A 9751-nucleotide genomic window follows, 5' to 3' on the forward strand; every position below is an offset into this window, starting at 1 on the left:
TCTATCACCTGCCTTCAAAGCTTGCTCTTTCTCGCTCCTCCATCCAATAACTATTCAGTTTCATGAGTTTCCCTTGCTCTTGTCCTTTCACTCTCTCCCTTCTTCAGTGTCTATTGGACACAGAAGTCTACTGTACGTTGTCACTCCTTCCCACCACCACCAACCCATCCTCTGAACTGGCCTGTCCATGCGGCTTCCTCTCTAGACGGATCCAAAGAGATTCTTCTAACATGTTAGTCTGATGTGTCTTGCCCTGACTGACATTTCACTGCCCCCTGCCCAACACCACTGGACAAAGCCCTCACCCCCTCCACATATCACATGGGCCCTTCTCCACCTGCCTTCCCCCACTCAATGCTTTTCACTCCCACAAAATGCATCCATGAGCCTCTTAGGGAACTTCTGCCTTTGCCTGGCACCCCTTTCCCCATTTTGCTTCCTAAAGCAAACTCCCATTCATCACATAAAACCCAGTTCAGGCACCACCTTCCATGAAGAGACTTCCTCCAAACCCTTGGATAGATTTCGTCATTCTCTCTTGTGAGATAACTCTGATCTAATATCAGGCTCCCAGGGGTGCACCGTCTCATTCTGCAACCTTTGAGATACTACATATTCCTTCTTTGCATATTTTATTTGTTGACCATTCTCCCTTCCTTTCCACACTTTGAGCCTCTTGAGGACACAGACGTAATTAATTACTCATCTCAGCTCTCCTAGTGCCTAGCAAAGTGCCTGGCTCAATAATTGTGGATATTGGGTTAGAGCTGGTCTCTCTGCTTCCTTCAGAGACTTCTTTAAAATACCAAATCCCTGCCTTTACAGTGTTTCTACTCCCACTCACTCCTTCACCCACTAAAATCTGTTTTCCTCCCATGTTTCTGATCTTTTAAAGAAGTAAATGACTCAGCCACTTGTCTAAAGAACGTCTGCCTTTGCCTAAGGTGCACTGTGTCCATTCACTTCCCATATTCTTCAACCTCTGGGACTATCACCCGTCTTGACATTCTTCTCCTGGTTTCTGTGGTAGATAGTCTTGTTTTTGCTGTATCTATTCCACCTTCTTCTGGGAACAGCACCTCACTTTTCCTCTAGGGAATCGCCCGTCCTTTATTCTCAGCCCATGTGGTTTGGATGCCTCCATTCACATCTCCAGTTGATTTAATTCTAAACATCAGAGAATAACAAACTTTTGCCCCAGAGATTAGCTTAGAAATGGGCATATAATGGCAGGTATGCCAACCAGAGTCAGTAAGACGAATTTGGAGCCCTTTACTGGAACTCTCTGGAGAACTGCTCTCAAGAAGATAGAATAGAGCTTCTTTCTTTCTTTCTTTCTTTCTTTCTTTCTTTCTTTCTTTCTTTCTCTCTCTCTCTCTCTCTTTCTTTCTTTCTTTCTTTCTTTCTTTCTTTCTTTCTTTCTTTCTTTCTTTCTTTCTTCTTTTTTTGTCACCATAAGAAGAAGATTTCTGAGCTAACATAGGGAAGCAGAATAAGGTGAAAAGACTAAGAACAAGTCCCAAAGTCATTGAATCCCAGAATTCATCTAAGTCTGGACTACCCTGCACTTACCTGTTATAGGAGTCAAAATACTCCTTTTTTTTTACTAAGCCAATTTGAATTGAGTTACCTAGAGAAATTGACTTTCCTAGTCAAGAATCCTAATTATGGTTATTATGATCTGCAGCATCTCAGGCCCCATCCTGTAATCTCATTCTCCTTCTCTGGCCTCTTGTTTTCTTCCTTTCTCATACATGTAATCCTGATTCTAATAATAGAAATTTCCACTTACTGAATGCTTTATAGCTCACAAGTCACCTGTCCAGAGCCTCCTCAACCCTCACTTTTACATACTATTCTTTACTGAATACAATCAATTTTGTAGCTCTCATTCTCATTTCTATAGAATGATCCAGATTCTCACCTCCAATTCCAGCTTCTCCACAAAACTCCCCCTCTTCCTTTTCCTTTTTTTTAACTTTTAAAATTTTTATTTCTTTTTAATTCAGATATAATCAACATAGTGTTGCATTGCAACATAGGTCTACAATGACTCAACAATTCTATACATAACTCAGCACTCATCATGATAAGTGCAATCTTAATCCCCATCACCTGTTTCACCCAACCCCCTCCCTTCTCCCTCCCCTCTGGTAACTATCATTTCTCTTTATTTAAGATTCTGGTTTTTTGTCTCTTTTCTTTGTTAATTTTGTTTCTTAAATTCCACATATGAGTGATATGTTATTGTCTTCTCTAACTGACTTATTTCACTTAGCATTATACCCTTTAGATACATCCATAGTGTTGCAAATGTCAAGATCTCATTCTTTTTTATGGCTGAGTAATATTCCACTATATATATATATATATATATATATATATATATATATATATACACACACACACACACACACACACACACACCACATCTTCTTTATGTATTCATCTATTGATGGGCACTTGGGTTGCTTCCATATCTTGGCTATTATAAATAATACTGCTATAAACATAGTGATGCATATGTCTTTTCAAATTAGTGTTTTCACTTTCTTTGTGTAAATACCCAGTAGTGTAATTACTGGATCATATGGTAATTCTAATTTTAATTTTTTGACCAAAACTCCATACTGTTTTCTGCAATGGTTGCCCCAGTTTGCATTCCCACCAAGAGTGCACAAGTTGTCCTTTTTTATCTACATCCCCATCAACACTTGTTTCTTGTGTTTTTGGTTTTAGCCATTCTGACAGGTGTGAGGTGATATTTCATTATATCTTTGATATCTCATTACAGTTCCCTGATGATGAGTGATATTGAGCATCTTTTCATGTGTCTGTTGGTTATCTGGATGTCTCCTTTGGAAAAATGTTTACTCAAGTCCTTTCCCCATTTTTTAATTGGGATATGTGGTTTTTTGGTGTTGAGTTGAATAAGTTCTTTATATATTTTGGATATTAACACCTTATTGGATATATAATTTGCAAATATATTCTCCCATTTGGTACCACAGTCATTTTCCTAACCACCTGCCATTCTTCATTAGAATCCCACGAATATCTTTGACTTATCCTAAAACAAATTCTTCCTTTCCAATTTCTCTTTCTCCAAATCTAGTGTTCTTTCTGATTACACTAATTTTGGTCAAGGTATTAATATTTCCCAGTTTTCCCTAGTCTGAAACCTTGGAGTTATCTTTAATCATTCCTTCTTTAAGGATTGGCCCTTACTCCAACTAGGCTAATGAGAGTTTTCCAAGACTGGTAGTAAAGAGGTGCTCTCTTCTTTGTGGGTTGCTAAGTTTATAGGAACTTTGAGGTGCTGGTGACTCTCTTGCCTGCCAGGGAATGAAGCTGAATCTGAGGAAAGCAGAGCTGAGGGAGAGAGCAGAAGATTCCCTATGGAGCCCTACACCTAGGCTTGTCTGAAGCCAGACCTACATCTTGGACATTACTGTTATATGAGCTACTAACTTATCTTTTTTGCTTCCACCAGGAAGCAATTTTCTATCATAACTATGAGAGTCGTGAATGATAATGACTGACTTTGTTGCTTGTCTTAAGGATGCTAGAAGTGTCTGGCAATGGAAGACAGCAAATATTTAAGTAAGGTTCTACAACCATGGATTGGTTAAGGATCCCACAAGGCACCCTGGATGAGATGGCCTTAGATGTCCTTTTGGACTTTGAGAACCAGAGTTCATTTTGGGGTTCATTTTTTTTCTTTAATAATTGAGTTTTTATTGGTTGTTCTGAGGATCATACAGAGATTTCAATTTGTACAGAATTCTTAACGTACATACCAAAAACCTAAAAAATCATGTAGTTGTGATTCTTTTTGAAAAGTTATTCCAGTGACCTTCCATCTTAAAATTTGGAGGCAAATTTTCCTTAACATTATATCAAGTACCAATATCTTCAAATGCTGTGGAAGATATGCTTACACATGTTACATTGGTAAGCCCCAATGTACATATGTACATATGTACACATGTTACATTGGTAAGCCCCACTAATTTACAATTTAATATCATATACAGTACATAGTCAAATTTTTGATCTTGCATAGCACATTAACAAAGTTACCAGGAAAACTGGACTACCACAACCAAGGTGATACACAGAGCACACAAAATTCTGACAAGGAGAGTGAAGATCAAGGAGTGGTTTTATTTAGGAAACAATTTTACCAAAAGCAACATGGGAATAGAGGTAATTTAAAATTTTCAAGACATATGAAATGCAAGACTGACTCCAAATTGTCATTTAGTTGGCTTGGTATTATAGGTTATGAAAACTGCCCCATCTATGGAATGTTAAGCTGACACCCAAGACAATCAAAACCTCCAAAATTCAATATCCCACTATTTTCTGGTTGTACCTGAAAATAAACAACCTGCAAATGATTTCATTTCTTTAAAAAAAGCATTTACACTTAAAAAATGGGACAAGGTGGGATTCTCTCTTTTTAAAAAATGTTTCAAGAGCTACCAAAAAACTTGCGTTTATAAAATAGTTGATAAAAACAGTCCTCCAGATTGTATAAGAATGGAGACAGGGACACTGAGAAGACATGGGATTAACCAGACTTGGCTTTTTCTCTCCTGCTTCGTCAGAGGCTGGACTTTCCTCATTTTTACGTTTTCCGTTTTCTGCAGGAGAAAGTCGTCTGGTTTTTGGTTAGCCACTTCAGCCCGTTTTCCCTTTGCTCCCCTTTTCCCTGTTTGCACTTTTTTGTCTGAAGATTTATACTTTCCTGCTGCCTTTTTAAAAAGAATTTTTTTAATGTTTATTTTTGAAACAGAGAGAGCGAGCGGGGGAGGGGCAGAGAGAGAGGGAGACACAGAATCCGAAGCAGGTTCCAGGCTCTGCGCTGTCAGCACAGAGCCCAATGTAGGGCTCGAAATTGTGAATCACGAGATAATGCCCTGGGCTGAAGTCGGATGCTTAATGGACCCAGGCACCCCACCTGCCTCCTTTTTTAGCTTTGTTTCCATTTTTACAGGAGCAGGTTTAGATGACAACCTCGCTGACCTTCCTCTTGGGCGTCATGCCTGCGTTCTGAGAGTTGGGCTGGGCCAGGCCCACTCTCTCTTGGCTGAGTTCACCAAGCTGGGCGGCCTTTGGGGCTCATTTTCTAATGGGAACAGCTTTGTGGGAACATAGCCCCTCCTTTCCCACGTTCCTTCGCTTGGGCATGTCTCATGTTCCACCGTTTGTCAGAGCTGTTGCATGCCCTATCTGCCCTAGGAAATCATGACCTCTTTGAGGGAATGTGAAGACTGTGAGCTTTTATTCTTTTTTTTTTTTTTTAATTTTTTTTTTTCAACGTTTTTAATTTATTTTTGGGACAGAGAGAGACAGAGCATGAATGGGGGAGGGGCAGAGAGAGAGGGAGACACAGAATCGGAAACAGGCTCCAGGCTCCGAGCCATCAGCCCAGAGCCTGACGCGGGGCTCGAACTCACGGACCGCGAGATCGTGACCTGGCTGAAGTCGGACGCTTAACCGACTGCGCCACCCAGGCGCCCCTGTGAGCTTTTATTCTTAGCTCAATGAGTGTTTATGGGAAGGAGAAGAGAGAGAGAAAGGAACAAAGGGAACGGAAGAAATCTGCTCTTCACTCTATAGAAAGCATTTAATTGTGAGGCTCCATCTAGTCTCTTATTGATCCACAATCCCTCCTTGTTGTGTATGCTACTTTTGAAAATCCAAAATGCTCTTCTGTGCTTTTAGGTCGATTTTTGAAATAGAATCCATAGACCATTGTGTTATGTAGCAAAGGTGGCTGTTATGCCAGGGCTCATTCTAAACTCCATTCTCACCCTCTCTTGGCTTTCTCTTCTTGCTTCCCTCTCTGTTTTGTCATGCTTTTCTCAGTTTCCTTCTTTATGAGAATGAAGTGCTCAGACCTACAGACACTTGAATCATAATAGTGTATCAAGGGATAACCGCAGAGGCTCCTTCCAGATGTACTTAGACAAGAGACTCTATTGTCTAATTTTTCCCTTGTTTCTTTTTTTTTTTTTAAGTGGGCTTCATGCCCTGATGCAGGCCTGAACTCATGACCCTGAGATTATGACCTGAGCTGTGGTTAAGAGTCAGATGAATAACCCACTGAGCCATCCAGGGGCCCCTCATCTAAGGTTTCCAAGGAAAACTTGATAATGAAATAATGGTTTCCAGAAAGTTACAGAAACTGTATGTTTAAGATAAGGGAAACAGAGATGCCTTATCAGATACTTGACCATCTCCCCCTTCCCACCTCCCTGTAGAAAGCAAAGCAAAGCAAGACAAGGCGAGGCAGAAAGAATACCCTAGACACCTTCTACTTTTCATTGTCTGGAGGATTTCTCCGTCTAGACATTTCTTAAGCAGCTAGGTTGGTGCTGAGTGTAACTGTGACAGGTCCAGCTGGCCCAGACTTCCCTAAAAGGGCCTCCGGATTGCAGTGTGTTTAAAATAGTAGCCACTGCCTCAACAGGATGAGGTTTCTCCGGGAATGTTTTGTGCATGCACCCAAGAATTCATAGTTAAATACCTACTGAGAACCCCGTGCATATTGCACACTATTAAACGCTGAGGGAGAAGATGCCAAAACAAAGGACACTGTCCTCACTCTCTAGGGGCTTATAATCTAATCAGAGAGATGGGATACCTACACCCACCTACAAATTTCCTTTCAGCTGAGAACCTGAAATCGGAGTCTCAACTCTGGCCACACATTAATAGCACCCAAGGAACTTTAGGAACACCGTCGAGGCCTGAGCCTCATACCAAACAACTGAATGAGAAATATCTAGGTTGAGCCTAGGTATTAATAATTTTTAACCCTGCCAATCCCCTTCGCCCCCACCCATGCAAGTCTCAGGTGCACTCAGACTTGAGAAATTTGGCCTAAATGCTACCTCTTGTTAAATACAGAAATCAGTTCGCCCTCCCTGATTTCCCCAGCCAGAAGGAATAAATATTGACTGATTCTCAAAGGTTCCAAATGTTTCCAGCAAAGAAACACCCAGGGAACTCAGACCAGGTCTTCTTTTCCAGAAGACACAAGGAGAAGGAAACCATGGCAGGAAAATCAACACACTGCAGCCCAGGAGCTCATCTAGAAGGTTTATTACTCAGAATTGACAAATGGCAAGACCCAATCAGATAGACCTGGGAGCTGATAAAGAAGTAAGAAGCCAAGGTCAATGCAAATATAGTCCAAGTCTTGGACTAACTATATATTCCTTGGGAGCCACTTAGCTTGCTTGAAAGTGCTTATATTCATAAACTTGGGGTCCAGTAGTTATGTTATTTGGACCAATGAGAAGTACATTTTAAGTCATGAAACTAGAATGTTAGGGAATCAACAGAAGTTGACCTAGATTTTTTCCTCCCAGGCTTCCATCTTTTGACTGTATTCCCGACTGGTGCAGGTGCAGAGTCCCATCTAACAGACACCAGCCAGGCCTTAGCATACTGGAACATTCTTAGGCACTGACGATGGCTGACTGCCTGGGAGATGTGGCTTAGTCTTGATTAAAGTAGTCTTTTCTTTCCCTTTGTCCAAGGGAGCCCAATCAGCCAACACTAATCCATTTGTCCAATGGGCTCTAACCTAATCACCAGTGCCTGCAGCCAAAGCCTCTAATGCCCGACCTATCTCCATAATTGTCCTGACCAATATATCTGCATCTTCTCACTGAAAGTTCAGGCAGGGCCAGGCTCTAGGCTCTCCCTCAGAATGTGATTAATCCACAACATCAGAGCACGGGAGATGCACACTGGAAACTTTTTATATGCTGCAGGCAAAACAAAGTGAGACTGAGCATAAACTTCCATGTAACTATTTCCTAAGAGTATGTACGAGATGCTTTTGTTCAGAAGATGGCAAGTGTTCCAAGGCTTCAGGGGGGTTCCAAGAGCCTACTCAGAGCCTACTGCTTTGGAGGAAACAAGAGCTCTCTCACCAATAGAAAAATCCAGTTCTCAAGCCCACTTGGACACCCAATTTCAAAGTGTCTCTGGCCTTCCAGAAAGGACTTCAGCATCATAAAATCCACTTGATCACAAACTGAGTTTTCTGGGAAGCAGTGACACCTGATGCTGTGGTCCCTCAATTGCTTCCCCAAAGTGTTGCCCATGACCTGAGGGATGAGAAGATCATTTTACTGCCTTGCCCTCCACATTCCTGTCAGAGAGTCTCCAAGTGTCATGATCTAAAATGTCACCTCCAGGATATCTCTAGTCCATTCTCCTCTTCCCTGCCCCCACTCTGAATGAGGTTGGAGAGTAGAAATCCCTTGGACCTGGGTTCCCCAAAGGGCATCCCCGCTTGCCCCTTAGCAACAGGACATGGCACCTGCATTTCAGGAGGACCCATTTAATTTAGCCCATGGTATTTCCCATACACATTGGTTTCTCCATCAACTTTCATTTAGATTCTACTACATGTTGGGGAGGTGCTAAACTGTATACCTTAAAGGCTACAAAGCTGCATAAGAAATAGCCCCTCAGGGAGCTTCTACACCCACCGGGAGTGGGTGGGGAGGGAGGTCATGACACTAAGGATTCCTGGGGTGGTGTAGCCATAACAAATGATATTGGTACGAATATCGATCTAAAAGGAAGTTTCATCCCTTCATTCAGATCGTTTATAAAAGGAGAAACCCCTCATCCTGACTCCATCTCAGAAGGAATTTGAAAGCTGACATTTTCTTTTCCTTTCTCATTCTCATCACACATTATCTCAGAGTCCCTCACCCATTCACCATCACCAGCTTCCTGTTGGCCTGGCTGGTCACCTCCACTGGTGAGGCGGCTGTTCTTGTATGGCTGGTCTGTCCATTGTCAGAACCGTTGGCTTCTTTGGAGGAGGGAAACCTTAGGAGTCCTACATAAGAGCAAGTGTTCCCTCCGGTGAGAATTCCTCCTACACTGCTGATGTGTGAGGCCCAGCACCAAATGAATCGGAGGATTTAGCACCCTTCTCCCAGCCCTCAAAGTGCTGCATTGGAATAAAGGTTAATTAAGGCAAAGGGGGAAGATGTTCTACACTCAACTTTCCAGCAAAATCCCCGGGTTCTCCCCTCTGTCTTTGCTCTTGGAAGTTGAATCAGAGAGACAGCATCTTCAGCTGCCACCCTCCTGCGTTCTCACCTCCTGAATCATCTCTATCTTTTGTTCTCAGTCTCTCTTCCAGGAGAAGACTTTGCGTGGCCCTCCCCCAATCTCATTTCAGTTATTTTGGTGTATTTTCCTTTCCTATATCAGCCTTTTGGGACAGATCTTTTGGACCAGTGTTCTCAAACTTGCCACACATTGGCCACACCTGTAGACTCTTAAGTCCTGATCTGCTGCCAGGGTCCCAGCCATGGCGGCCCGAGAGGTTTGGGGCCAGGGCTGGGCAGGACAGGTTTACAGCTTCCCGGATGATCCTAATGTGTTAAAAAGCCACCACTCTGGTTTTCTCTTGCCATGCTTTCTCTTACTCTTCGTATTCTATGTGCTCATCAGTCGTCATTGCCCATTATTATAAAGAAGGAGCTGAATACAGAGCAGTAGCTTAGTTCTCAAAGTTAAACATTACAACATCAAAGGAAATGATCTCCCTCATTTTCAGCCACAGCTAAGAGAACTCTCAATCCTACCCCAAATTTTATCCTCAACATCACCAGCTCCCAGGAGAAGTTTTGCCCATATTTCTGCTTATCATTGTGAAAAGATAACCGCCCTTTTGTGTTGTAAAAAGTGACACTATGGGGCT

This window comes from Panthera pardus, unplaced genomic scaffold (genome assembly GCF_024362965.1).
Source record: "Panthera pardus isolate Hobbes unplaced genomic scaffold, ASM2436296v1 HiC_scaffold_2, whole genome shotgun sequence".
Lineage (NCBI taxonomy): Eukaryota > Metazoa > Chordata > Mammalia > Carnivora > Felidae > Panthera > Panthera pardus.